The following is a 15,418-nucleotide window of genomic DNA, read 5'->3' as shown; positions in this document are numbered from 1 at the left end:
CTAGAGACCATGCTGTAACCACAGACCTTTGGACAGAGGAAAGGACCAACACACACTACATCACTGTTACAGTGCATTACATCCTTGACTGGAAGATGGTAAACCGGATTCCACAAGAGAGATGGAAGGTGTTAAATCCAGTGACCACATCAGAAGGACTGTGGAGAGAATCCTTCAGGTATCTTTCTCCGTGTGTCTGTCTGTCTCTCAAATCAGATCATCTTTATCCACAAGGCATATGTAATTAATATTGCTAATTAATGATAAAATTGGGAAAAGTATGAGAACAGAGTGCAACAGTAACAACAACAAAAAACATGTTTACAAGAAAAATTATACAATAAGAGAAATATATCAATAAATACAACAGTAGCCATGTGTGTGTCACTGTCCCTTACTGTACTGCACATCAGTTTGTTGCAGGCAGCTGCATTTGCTGCTCTCTGTGTCGGAGGCAGTTTTACTTTTTTGATAGATTAAGGAAAACGTTTCATAAAAATTTCAAACTTTTAAAAATTCATATTTTCATATCTTAGTGTCCTCCTGTGCTGATATGCATTAAGCATATGTGTAAACACTGTATGTTTTGTCCTAATATAGTTATAAACATTTATTGAAAAGTTCTCTGTTCAGTTACAGGACCGTTAGTCATTCTGTTTTGATGCTCTTATATCTGGGCTTCTTTTTGCAAAGCTTTTGTGATAGTCTTTTTTTTTAATCTTTTTTTTTTTTTTTACCTCACACAGGAATTTGGCATCCTGAGCAACGACACCGCTTTTGTAACGGATAATGGCTCAAATGTGGTTGCAGCATTCAAGGATTATGTCCGACTCTCCTGTGCTGGCCATAATATCAACTTAATCTTAAAACATGTATTTGACCACTTGGACGAGAACAACACAGTGCACAGCAAAATCATCAAGCTGTTTAAGGACACAAAGACCCTTGTCACACACTTCAAAAGAGCAGGGTAAAATAGCATACAATTTTATGTCTTCCTGGTAAAGCTGCTTATATAATTTGAAAGAAATTAAAGTGAAATAAATAAAAAGAAGCTACTGTAATTTATACCTGCACAGGTCTTTGTTTTTTTTACTCAATTTTAAATAAATCTCTTTTTTTAAAATAAATGTTGTTCCCTTTCGTTGTCACTCCGAGTTCCGTCGGATGACGACGAATGGGGTTTCGCTTAGAAAGCCAATCGACTTCGAGTACTACAAAACGAGCCAATGGCAAAGAAATGCCATGGGTCTGCGGAATTTGCATAGCGTAACTCCGCCTCACCTCGTGGGTATTTAAGGAGAACGCTGGCAGCAAATAGGCATGTTTTCGCTTCGGAGCCAAGGTGATCCTTCGTTCCACAAGCCATTCCTGTACTGTCAGTTCTTCAAGACGAGCGAGATTCTCTGGTGTTGGTGTGACGGCAATCTCCGGCGAGCGCGCACTTCCTGCTTATCTGTCTGTGGTTTGACAGCGAGTGTGTTTCTCCCCGGGCGCTTCAACACAGTCAGAGTTTCTTTTCCTCTCACAAAAGAGCTTGCACGCGGTACGTCTTTTTAAAGATGCCTCGCCCGTGCACTTCTGGTTGCGGTAGACTCGTTGCCGACTCTGATGGGCACGAGCGTTGCATAGTGTGTTTGTGAGGCCGCTGCCCGTGGGTACACTGGGCTCCCCCCGGTTGAACGCTCTGTTGCGATGCAACTGTGTCCTCAGAGCGCTTCTTCTCGTGGTGAGCCTAAGCACCCATCCAAAGCCTGTAGGTACTCGTCTACGCTAGTGGCGAAGTCCTACAGAGCTGCGGGACAGGCAGCCACCTCTTTGCATGCCATGGCCATTCTGCAGGTCTACCAGGCCCAGATGCTCAGGGACATGCACGAGGGCACGACAGACCCAGGGCTCTTCAATGAGCTGCGCGCCGCCACCGACCTTGCTCTCCGAGCGACGAAGGTGACCGCACGCTCCCTGGGTTTGGTGATGTCCACAGCTGTGGTCCAGGAGAGACATCTCTGGCTGAACCTGGCTTATATGAAGGATGCCGAGCGGTCCCAGCTGCTCGACACCCCCATATCACAAGACGGCCTTTTCGGCGGTGCAGTCGAGGATTTTGCCCAACAGTTCTCGACTGCTCAGAAACAGACTGAGGCTATTAAGCATATTCTGCCCCGACGGCCCGCTGCTGCCTGCACCCAGCCGACCGGGCAGAATACTCAGTCTGTTCGCCGCCGAGGGCGCCCTCCTACGGCTCCCGCCCCTCCCGCCCGGCCCAAGCAGCAGCCTTCACCTGGGCCCGGTCGCGGAGGAAGCCGTAAGAAGGCGCCCCAGCCCTCTCCAGCCCCGCCCCCCACTAAACGCCGGGCCAAGCGGCGCTCCTGAGACGGGCTGCTCAGGAATGATGTGCACTTCTCAGGAGATGGTGGCAGGACCACTCCTTCCCCCGGTGGAGGGCCGGGGGAGAATCTTTTGTTCTCCACTCCCCGCTGCTCACCCTCGGGTGGGCAGCACCCTAATGTGGTTAAAGAAAGAAGTGACACATTCATTCCTGAGCACACAGAGTTCTCGGACGACACGGTGCGCCGCCCCCGGGCCGTGCAACCCTCGTCCTCCTCTGTCCCAGAGCCGGATGACAGTGCGCGCCGTCCCCGGACCGTGCCGCTCTCATCCTCCTCTGTCGCCAGACCCCTGGCAGAGCAGACCCCCGTGGAACGTTCGTCCTTCCCTGGTCTCCTCTGTCAGGACGCGGTCTATGGCTGTACCCCCACAACGGGCCGCTATGCCGTCCACGTCTGGGTCAGCCATACCGCCTCGCTGCCCCACCGACGGGAAGTCTGTGGTTCGCATGACCCCGCTGGTACAGTCCTTGGGAGCCTGGCTAGAGCTTCCCAATCTGTCCCGCTGGGTCGCACGAACGATCAGGCTTGGCTACGCGATTCAGTTCGCGCGGTCTCCTCCCCGCTTCAGGGGAGTCCGCTCCACTTTGGTCGGTGGCAATGCCCCTATCATGAGAGCGGAGGTTGCTACCCTGCTGGCGAAGGGTGCGATCGAGACTGTCCCTCCAGCCGAAATGAAGACCGGCTTCTACAGCCCGTATTTCATTGTCCCGAAGAAAACCGGTGGGTTACGGCCAATCCTGGACCTGCGCGTTCTGAACCGCTCCCTTCACAGGCTGCCGTTCAAGATGCTCACCGCCAAACGCGTTTTCGAATGTGTGCGGCACCAGGATTGGTTTGCAGCGATCGACCTGAAGGACGCCTACTTTCATCTCTCCATCCTCCCTCGACACAGACCGTTCCTCCGGTTTGCTTTCGAGGGGCAGGCATATCAGTACGCAGTTCTCCCATTCGGGCTAGCCCTGTCTCCTCGCGTCTTCACGAAGGTCGTCGAGGCAGCCCTTGTTCCCCTCCGGGAACACGGGGTTCGCATTCTGAACTACCTCGACGACTGGCTAATTCTAGCTCACTCTCGAGATCAGCTTTGCGAACACAGGGATTTGGTGCTCCGCCATGTAGCCCGTCTGGGCCTTCGGGTCAACTGGGAGAAGAGCCATCTTTCCCCCGTGCAGAGGATCTCTTTTCTCGGTATGGAGATCGACTCGGTCGCCATGTCCGCGCAGCTTACGAGCGAGCGCGCTGACTTGCCTGAGACAGTTCGAGGGCAAGAGTGCGGTTCCACTGAAACTTTTTCAGAGGCTCCTGGGGCATATGGCATCCGCAGCCGTGGCAACACCGCTCGGATTACTTCATATGAGACCGCTTCAGCTTTGGCTTCGCGACCGAGTCCCGAGGTGGGCATGGCAACACCGCACTCTCCGAGTACCAGTTACTCCGACCTGCCGTCAGACCTTCACCCCGTGGTCGAACCTCAGTTTTCTACGGGCCGGAGTGCCCCTGGAACGAGCTTCCCGGCATATTGTCGTAACGACAGATGCCTCTACCACGGGCTGGGGTGCCATGTGCAATGGACGTGCTGCCGCGGGCTCCTGGACAGGACCCCACCGCCTATGGCACATCAATTGCCTCGAGTTGCTGGCTGTACAGCTCGCCTTGCGGCGCTTCCGAGCCGTGCTCAGGGGCCAGCATGTACTAGTCCGTTCAGACAATACCGCGACCGTAGCGTACATCAACCGTCAAGGTGGTCTGCGCTCCCGCCGTATGTCGCAACTCGCCCGCCACCTCCTCTTATGGAGTCAGAAGCATCTGAGGTCGCTTCGTGCCATTTATATCCCCGGAGCCCTGAACTGTGCAGCCGACGAGCTCTCACGGCTTCAGCCCCTCCCGGGAGATTGGCGACTCCATCCCCAGTCGGTTCAGCTGATTTGGAACCAGTTTGGGGACGCACAGATAGATCTGTTTGCCTCTCCCGACTCGACCCATTGCGCCCTGTATTATTCCCTGACCGAGGGCACGCTCGGCACGGATGCACTGGTGCACAGCTGGCCGCAGGGCCGCAAATATGCGTTTCCCCCAGTGAGCCTTCTTGCGCAATTCCTGCGCAAGGTCAGGGAGGACGAGGAGCAGGTCACTCTGGTCGCGCCGTATTGGCCCACCCGGACCTGGTTCTCCGAACTCATACTCCTCGCGACTGCACCTCCTTGGCCAATTCCTCTGAGGAAGGACCTCCTTTCTCAGGGACGGGGCACCCTATGGCACCCTCGTCCCGATCTTTGGAACCTCCACGTGTGGCTCCTGGACGGGACGAGGCAGGTTTGAGTACCCTACCACCAGCGGTGGTGGCTACCATCACTTCCGCTAGAGCGTCGTCCACGAGACACGTCTATGCGTTGAAGTGGAACCTCTTCGTCAACTGGTGTTCTTCTCACCGAGAAGACCCCCGGAGATGTTCGGTCAGTGTCCTGCTTTCCTTTCTTCAAGAGGGGTTGGAGCGAAGGCTGTCTCCCTCCACCCTCAAGGTCTATGTCGCCGCTATTGCCGCACATCATGACCCGATAGAAGGTAAGTCTGTGGGGAAGCATGACCTGATCATCAGGTTCCTGAGGGGAGCGAGGAGACTGAATCCTCCTCGCCCTCCTCTCGTACCCTCTTGGGACCTCGCAGTGGTCTTAACTGCCCTGCGCAGCGCTCCCTTTGAGCCTTTGCAGTCAGTCGAGCTTAACTTCCTGTCAATGAAGACAGCGCTTCTGACTGCATTGGCCTCCATCAAGAGGGTAGGGGACCTGCACGCATTCTCCGTTGACGAAGCGTGCTTGGAATTCGGGCCGGGTGACTCTCACGTGATCCTGAGACCCCGGCCTGGATATGTGCCCAAGGTTCCTACCACTCCCTTCCGGGACCAGGTGGTGAACCTGCAAGCGCTGCCCCCGGAGGAGGCAGACCCAGCCTTGGCACTGCTCTGTCCAGTACGTGCTCTTCGCATCTATGTAGACAGAACGCAGTGTTTTAGGACCTCAGACCAGCTCTTTGTCTGTTATGGTGGGAAGCTGAAGGGAAAGGCTCTCTCCAAGCAAAGGTTGTCTCACTGGATAGTGGACGCCATTGCTCTGGCATACCAGCAGCAAGGTCGACCGTGCCCCCTTGGTGTGACCGCCCACTCCACCCGGAGTGTCGCGTCCTCTTGGGCTTTAGCGCATGGCGCCTCGCTAACAGACATCTGCAGAGCTGCAGGCTGGGCGACACCTAACACATTCGCCAGATTTTACAATCTTCGAGTGGAGCCAGTCTCCTCCCGTGTACTGTCTTTTTCAAGCTAACATGGGATCCGTTAGGTGTCTTCGCTTGCTCGCCATGCCACTCCTCGGACTGGATACGTGCGATATTCTCCTCAGGTGAGCTTTCCCGAAAGCCCTGAGCTCCTCCAGCACTGCTGACGCTGGCGCCAGTGTCTATTGCCTGCGCGTCGGCTAGGTGCCTTCCGTGTGCATGGTACCTCCTTTGAGCTACCCCCACATGTGTATTTCCACTGTAAGCCTCTTTGAGCGTGTGTCTTTCCCTCGGCAAGCCACCTTGCCACCCCTGGGGTTGAAATATTCCACCTGCGGCTGGACACCCCAGTGATTCCCCATATGCATCCCTCGGGTCATATGTGTATTTTTAAGTCCCCCCCTCTGGGTTGGCAGTAATTGCATACTTCCCTAAAAGATCTGGGATATGCTCCCCAGTGTACCTTGGTATTCCTGTGTTAAATAGGAGTCCTTCGTCCGTGCTAGTCTCACGACAGGGATCTCAGATTTACGCAGGGCACTGGAAGACAGCTGAGAAGTGGCGTGATTAGACTGGTATCCCCATTCGTCGTCATCCGACGGAACTCGGAGTGACAACGAAAGGGAACGTCTCGGTTACGGATGTAACCCTCGTTCCCTGAGTAGGGAACGGAGACGTTCCGTCTGCCTGCCACTTCCGCTGTACCGCGGGGATCGCCTGAGCTCAGTCTTGGCTCCTCAGCGAAGAAAACATGCCTATTTGCTGCCAGCGTTCTCCTTAAATACCCACGAGGTGAGGCGGAGTTACGCTATGCAAATTCCGCAGACCCATGGCATTTCTTTGCCATTGGCTCGTTTTGTAGTACTCGAAGTCGATTGGCTTTCTAAGCGAAACCCCATTCGTCGTCATCCGACGGAACGTCTCCGTTCCCTACTCAGGGAACGAGGGTTACATCCGTAACCGAGACGTTTTCCCAAAAGAGAGGCCAATGAATTGGAATTTATGTCACCGTAACATCCATTTTTCTTGTGCAATCTCTTTATATTTTAGGTTGCAAAAAGCACTGGACCAGTCACTGAAGCAATCTGTGGAGACGAGGTGGAATACCAGACTAGCAATGCTCCAATCTGTTAATGATGCTCTGAGATCTGGGAGGCTGCATGACATCCTGCTTTGCCGAAACGAGCTCCGTTACCTCAACAACATAGACTGCGAACTTCTTGAAGACATCATCCAACTCCTGAAACACTTTAGAATAATGGTCCGTAGTTAACAAGTAGCTATGCAGGAAGTAATAGGTAGTACTGCATTAACACCGAACTTAATACTATTAACTAATATGGAAGCAATATTAACTAAGCAGTAAGTAATATCTAATTTAGTACAAAGGTAGTTCCTTGGTAGGTATTTGATTATTACTAAAGAAATATATCCTCATTGAGAACTACTTGTGAACTAAGAAAGAATAACCAATTAATTACTAATCACAAAAGTAACATGTCTAAAAAGTGAACAATTGTTTTTATTTTTACTCTTAACATGGTCATAACATTTCAGAAGCTTGAGCCTCAAATGGGTTCTTTGTGGAAACCAGTTTATGAATATTATATCCCCCCAAATAGCTACAGGTTGAGATTGTGACTACTACAATTACTAAAGGATGGACGTATGTTCTCTGTTTAATTCAAACTTAAACATAGAATAATACTAATAATGATAATATGTTTAAAAATTTTAATAATTAGGAAGTGATGCTGACATGATTGGATTAGTTCACTATTATGAGCTCTTTTGAGTGTCAGTTCAATATGTCTCAGACTCCAACGACCTACCTTTATGTTACAGTAGCCGCCTGAGGAGAACTTCTCATTATGATATAAACATTGATGTTCTCTTGTCAAAAACAATTTGCATCCTTAATGAAGAAATTTCCTGCATTTATGTTGCGATAATCGCAAAACCACATCTTCCAGATTACAATGTTTGTTTGAATATTATTAGTGCCTCACATAAATGTATGCCTGTACAGTATGTGTCAAATATAAAATTAAATAACTTGTATTACTTGTGAAAAACATGCTAACTCCTCACTAATTACTCAAGCGTTACCTTGTCATCCCACAGGAACTACTTGTGATGTGGCCCATTATTTTAAAGTGTAAAACATGCTAACTCCTCACTAATTACTCAAGCGTTACCTTGTTATCCCGCAAGAACTACTAGTGATATGGCCCATTATTTTAAAGTGAAAAACATGCTAACTCCTCACTAATTACTCAAGCGTTACCGTCATCCCGCAAGAACTAGTGATGTGGCCCATTATTTTAAAGTAAAAAACACTTAATAAAACTTATAGTTTTTAAACACTTCACTATTATACTACTAGTGAATCACTAGTAGTTCCTGCGTGATGACAAGTTAACGCTTGAGTAATTAGTGAGGAGTTAGCATGTTTCTCACTTTAAAATATGGGCCACATTACTAGTCAACGTGATCTCATGAGAAAAAGTGTAGTTCTATACGTACATTTATTTATGTTTTATACACACAGAAACATATAATACTGATGTATTTACAGCACTAAAACGTATAACATTTACGTATTGACAGCACAAAAACGTTATTTATTTACGTATGAACAACTTTACCGACGTACAAATTTGTACGTATTGCTATTTAACTTATGCATATTAAAATTGTGGCATTAATGTTTTGACTCTATTGTATTCAATTGTCTTATCAATTAAATGTTCAGTCGCATTTATTAATAACGTTACAGTTTAACCTTACTCATAAATAATAACATTTCGCTCTGTTCGTGACTTCTGCTGCAAACTCGTTTCGGAGGATTAGTTAGCCTATAAGCCTATATAAACAAGAATACACTTTAAAGGAGCTGTATGTAAGAAATGTATTTCAATTAATCATAAAATGGCCCTGAAATGTCACTAGACATTAAGAAATCATGTACATTTCAAAAACTTATATCACTGACAACAGTAGTCTGGCCAGGATATTGTCATTTAAAAAGTGCAGTTGCAGCCCTCAACTGATGTTGATGTTGTCATGTTGTGTTTTGGTCTGATGCTCCACCCTCCACCTATCTACCAATCACGAAGTCAGTAGTGTTGCGGCATCCAGGTTGCCAGCTCTGCTCTAGTTACCACAGCTGCAACTCGTCACGTTCCTGCTGGATCCTGCTGCCGATCTGGCAACCTCGAGTCAGGGGGAGGAGGAGGGGATACACCACTCTACAGTAATTTGACAGTGATTGCAGTACTAGTTTTGGCCACAATCTTACATACAGCTCCTTTAAACCTTAAAAATACCTTCTTTAATCGTTTAACCATTTTGTAATAACTTACTTGGTTTATTTAACACAACATAAATTTAAAAAAGACATCAATTTTATTAGCTTGATGTGATCCAAATCTTTATAATCCATACGTTGTTAGCAAGAAACAAATTCAGCCCTTTATACAGTGATCTTCATCTCCATTTCTCAGCAGAGACCGTAAACGTCAAATCCCAATCCCACGCTGGTTTTTTTTTTTTTTGATTTTTTTTTTGATTTTTTAGAGTCACTTTTTTTTTATTTTATTTTTTATTAATGCCAAGGTATCAAAAAATACAAGTAGCCTACAACAATGTACAAATTACATACAGCAAAATAATGAAAGCAATACAGCACATATATACATAGCCTGTATGTATGTTCATACAAAAAATAATAATAATAAAATAAAATAAAAACCGAACAGAATGCTTTAATAAAATAAATTAAAAAGTTGAAACAAGTTTATGGTCTTAAGAGCTTTAAGATTCTTAGATGATGAAATGCTTTGGATGTATTGTTGGACCTCTCTTCTAAAAAAAATTAATAAGGGATTCTGCTTAGTAAATTTACTACGGTGAATGTGAAATTTTGCAAGGAACAATAATAGATTAATAATAAAATACTCATTAAATTTATCTTTTTGTATATTAAAGAAGCCAAACAGTACATCCTTAAAGAGCAAAGAAAAATCCGGAAGCACATTGCGTTTAATAAAATTAGAAAATGAAACCCAAAATACCTGTGTGTGAGGACAATCCCAGAAGATATGGAGAGCAGTTTCATCAGGGGCACCACAAAAAGAACAACCTGTGTCTATATCCGACTAAGATCTTTTCAAAAAAGCTTTAGCAGGGTAACATTTGTGTAATAATTTAAATGAAATTTCTCTAACCTTGTTAGTTATTATGTATTTCAAAGGCAGAGTCCATACTTTTTTCCAATCAATATGATCAAACAGATTCTTCCAATATGAAGCCACATATGGAATTGTTACAAGCTCCTTTTGAAAAAGAGATCTAATTCTGTTATTACGTGATGAAGGATGTGACAAAAAGCACAATTTTCCTACTGGGTGTTCAAATGGGTCTAAAGAAGTAAGAGAAGTGTTAGATGATCTAACAGAGTCCTTTAGAAGCATAACAACTCCTTTAGGGATTGCGTCCATTACAATGGAAAATTCCTTGGGAGTTACTGGGAAATTGAATTTACATAAAAATTCTTCATAATTTAAAATAAAACCTTCTGAATTCAGTAACTGGGAAACAGTCAACACATTTTTCTCAAACCAATTACTAAAAAACAAAGATTTCTTCTTATATACAATATTTTGATTGTTCCAAATGAAGTATCGGTGAGGGGAAAAGTTGTGTTTAAAGATTAAAGACCATGCAAGTAATGCTTGCTTATGGAACTTCGATAAATTGTAAGGGACTCTAGCAATATTATAATTGCAGACCAATAGGAAAGGGAGACCACCTAATTTTGAAAAGAAGTAATTAGGAATAAAGTTCCAAATTGAATTTGGATTACATAAAAACTGTCTAAGCCAGTTAATTTTGAAAGTGTTGTTCAGAGATGAGAAATCCAGAAAATTTAAACCGCCATTATCATACGTATTCATTATTACCGACTTCTTAACATAATGTATTTTGTTCTTCCAAATAAAATTGAAGAGGATTTTATCGACTGACCTACACATCTTGTTGTCCACATTCAGAGAGAGTGCAGGATATGTTAACCTGGAGATTCCCTCAGCCTTAGCAAGCAGTGTTCTGCCTCTCATGGTCAAGTCTCTCTGCAACCATGCATTAAATCTTCTTTGGGCTTTTACTATAACAGGGTCAAAGTTCAAGGTACATCTGTTATCTTGATTTTTAGTGATCACGATGCCTAAATAAGTAACTACAGGTTTAACTGGAATATTATAAAAGGAGGGTGTTGTGCATTCTTTAATAGACAGTAACTCACATTTACTTACGTTTAGATTAAGTCCTGAAGCTTTAGAGAACAGCTTTATACAATCAATTGCTAAAGGGATTTGGGAAGCATCTCTTAAAAATAAGGTGGTGTCATCCGCTAATTGGCTAAGAATAACTTCTCGATCTGCTATACGGATACCCTGAATACCGCTTTCACAGATAAACGTTGAGAGTAGCTGCACACAAAGTAAAAATAAATAGGGAGAAATGGGGCACCCTTGTCTGACTCCTCTAGATAAACTAAACCTTGGGATAGTGCCATTCTTTAATTTAATCGAACAGCTTCCATTATTGTAAAGAGTTTTAATTACTTTGCAAAACATATCTCCAAAACCAAATCTATGTAATGACTTAATAATAAACTGGTGCTCTAAAGAATCAAAAGCCTTATAGAAATCTAAAAAAAAGAATAAAACTGTCCTCCTGTATCAATTCTGAATAATCTAAAAGATCAAGAACCAATCTTATATTATTAACAATATGTCTTTTAGTCATGAAACCAGATTGTGTCTCATCTATTACAGAATCCAAAACAGATTTTAATCTTTTAGCAAATATAAGAGCTAAAATTTTATAATCATTGTTAAGCAGAGATACAGGACGCCAATTGTCAATTAAAAGTAGATCTTTCTTGGGTTTTGGAATTAAAGTAATTAATCCTTGAGTGAGAGTTGGGGGGAGAGTCTCATTCTGTATACTTTCTTCAAAAACCTTAAGCAAAAAAGGGGATAACTCTTCAGAAAATTGTTTGTAGAATTCTGCGCTTAGCCCGTCAGTTCCGGGTGATTTATTGTTTTTAAGTTCTATAATTGAGTTACTCACTTCTAATAAAGTAATTTCACTATCACAGATGTTTCTATCATTTCTTGAGATAACTTTGCAGTTTTTCACAGACTCAAAAAAGGTACCGGTTGCCTCTTCAGAATAATTTCGATGATAAAGATTACTGTAAAAATTAGCGCAGTAGCGTGCAATTTCTTGAGGGTTATTAGTCACTGTCCCATCAATATTTAGAGTTTCAATTAATGAGGTTTTTAAACGACTCTTTTCTAATCTAAAAAAATATGCTGTGTTGCATTCTCCTTCCTCTATCCATTTTTGTCTAGATCTTATATAAGCGCCCTGCGCTCTATAAGTGTACAGCTCATCTAATTTACATTGCAGTGCAGCATACTCAACCTTATCAGATTCAGAGAGCTGTTCTTGGGGTTTGGAAGAAAGTGTTGCAATTTTAGACACCACCTTATTTTCTTCTGCTCGTTTAGATTTAGCTAAATTACTACCAAATTTTCTGAAAAATTTACCAATTTCAAACTTCAACAGCTCCCACTGGCAACAATATGAATCTAACGCTAAAGCTCTCTTCCAATACTGCTCAATCAATAAAGTAATATTTTTTTTAACATCTTTAAACTGGAGAAGGGAATTATTCAATTTCCAATAAGAAGGAGTTGCGCTGAAATCAAGGGATGCTGAAAGACTAACCTTAAGAGAGACAGCACTGTGGTCTGTAAGAGGCGTAGCATGAATGCTGGTTGAGTTACAACTGCTTGCTAGACTTTGAGAAATAAGCCAATAATCTATACGAGACTGTTTAGAGTGGTCCTTGCTGCTCCAGGTATAGAGTCTCTGCTGTGGATTTGCTTCTCTCCATATATCAACAACACTAAATCGCATCATAAATGTATTCATAACTGGACACACAGAAGCCGCTCTTGAAGGAAACCTATCCAAATCACTATTTAATACCATATTAAAATCCCCACCCAAAATAAGACCAGCATTCGGGTATTTATTTATCCAGTACTGTATATGATCACTAACCACATCCATTAAGGCGGTATTTTCCTTAGAAGAATTATATCCATACATATTTATAAGAACTGAGGTGGTCTGTCCAAGTAAAGTCACTAACAAAAGAAAATGACCCTTAGGGTCACTGACGAGGTGAAGTATTTCACCAGCAAACTTATTTTTCAAAATAGCAACACCTGCTGATCGCTCTGTACCGTGAGACATCCATATATCACTGCCCCACTGGGACCTCCAAAATTTAGCATCATCCTGCTTGGAATGGGTTTCTTGAAAAAAACAGAAATCTGATCCGTGGTTTTTAACAAACAAAAAAAGGGCTTTGCGTTTCACATTGTTTCTTAAACCCCTGGCATTAAGAGAAATGAACGACATCGACATGAGTAAATGAACAACAGAGAACAGTTATTAACAAGAATCAAAACAAAGGCAAAAAGTCAAAATTGACTAATGAGAAGAAAATTGAAAAGAACAGAGCTTATGTGACCATCTTAAACGACCAGATTGAAAGGTCCAGCTGTAATAAGACGAAAACACAAATGCCAAAGTGACAGTTAACAGTCACCTTTTTCGAAATCCAGTTATACGTAACTCTCTTGAAGGAAATCAAAAAGTAATCTCCACACCTTCAATAAACGCGCGCGCTCCGATGTAATAGGCAGTTTTTCCAGCATCCCTCGCCTCTTTTACTCTCGGCCACAAGGTCTTCCGTCTTTCCCGGTCTGCTGAAGTCAGATCCTCTGCGAAGTGCAAGCTGTTATCTTTAGGAAACCGGGACTTCTTGGCAGCTCTCCATAAGGCATCGCGGACAACCCGTGAGGTAAACTGCATGATGATGGCGCGAGGTCTCTTGTTGTCGCTTCTTCTCCCCAGCCGATGCACAGTGTCAACGGCGTCAGGGTACTTGCTCTTGGCCTCGGGGTAAGTCTCGCCGCAAATTCGAATTACCTCGGATCTGATATCTTCCTTGTAATTTTCAGACACCCCAAACAATCTCAAGTTCCATCTGCGAGAGTATCTCTCTAGATCAGAAATGCGTGTTTCACATGTGTCCGTGAGACGTTCTTGAGCTTTAAGCCTGGTATCTACATCTTTCACATTCTTCTTTAAATCTTGTACTTCGGCACAAACAAAATCTACAGTTTTCTTCAGCCCTTCTATCTTGAGAGCATTAGCGCTAATCATTCCTTCAAGCGCGTCAGACCGAGAATTGATCAAAGAGGAGAGTGTGGAAATGACGGCAGAATCAGCCTGCTCATCTGGATTTGAGGGTTTACCTTTTTTATTGACAGGTGGCTTGCTTGGAGTGACAGGGAGCGGAGTCGCATAAAGATCTGTCTCTTTTCCAGCGGGAGAAACATAATCGTGGACATCCATGCTAACGTCGACAACATCAGCTTCTAATCGTTCTTTGCGTTTTTCAAACTTTGGCATGTTTGCAGCTCTCGTAATTTGAGGTATTAACACAACTGATGTAGCAAAAGTAATAAGATACAGCTGGCCTTTCTAAAACAGTAAGTTTGGTCAGGAGCTCTGGAAACTTCGTCTTACTAAGGCGCCATCTTGAACCCCTCCCCACCCACTTATTTGCTTTAAAAAGTCTCCCACGCTGGTGTTGCACCCGAAGCGTTACGACGTGTTTTACGGCAGTGATATCAGACGCTCATTGGCTCTCGCATGCATCGTCACAGATTACAACATGCCGTGTTCAAATTGGTGTACTACATTTGAATTGGAGAAGCGTGCGCGCCTTCACAGAGCGAACAGCGAACCGAAACTGGATTAACATTTTCATGGATTAATAATTTAAATTCTGCTCTGTAACGTTACCTCATACAAAACTATACTGCCAGAGAGGACTGCGACACATCGTCATGTGAACGACTTTTGGTACGGTTTTGAGATTTTCTCAATAAATAAATTATTGTGATAGCTACGTGTCTGTCTGTTGTTTTTCTTTATAATTGTAGCCTACGTAGTTTTAAGAAATTCTTAGGTTTAGGGGTAACTTTGGGGTAGGATTAGTGGTTCAAACTATGTTTTAATGCTATATTGTTAATAAAACTGCCATTTCCCTACACATATCTGTCCATTACGTTTTATCCTTTTAATATTGTCTATAAAACGGGTAAATTGTGTTTAGGTGTAGGGTTAAGAGATCTTACATTTATAATCTATAAAATGGTAAAAGAGAAATTATACAGTTATCTTTATAATATGAAATATTCGTAAAAAGTTTACGTTTTTTAGCTGTAAATCGTAATAATATTACGTTTAAACGTTGCAGATGCGTCCATATTATACGTTTCAACATTGCAGATGTGTCCATATTATACGTTTCAACATATCGAAACGTATAAAAAAGTACGTTTTCTATCTTTGAAAATTACGTATTAATACCTAACGTTACGTATTAACAATGAGACCAGGCTGCATTAGTAGATCCTGTGGGATGACAAGGTAACGCTTGAGTAATTAGTGAGGAGTTAACATGTTTTACACTTTAAAATAATGGGCCACATCACTAGTAGTTCATGTGGGATGACAAGGTAACGCTTGAGTAATTAGTGATGAGTTAACATGTTTTTCACTTTAAAATAATGGGCCACATCACTAGTAGTTCCTGCGGGATGACA

Source organism: Rhinichthys klamathensis, unplaced genomic scaffold (genome assembly GCF_029890125.1).
Source record: "Rhinichthys klamathensis goyatoka isolate OS25496 unplaced genomic scaffold, OSU_Roscu_1.1 h1tg000259l_1, whole genome shotgun sequence".
In the NCBI taxonomy this organism is placed as follows: domain Eukaryota; kingdom Metazoa; phylum Chordata; class Actinopteri; order Cypriniformes; family Leuciscidae; genus Rhinichthys; species Rhinichthys klamathensis.
Note: the sequence above shows the minus strand (reverse complement) of the source record.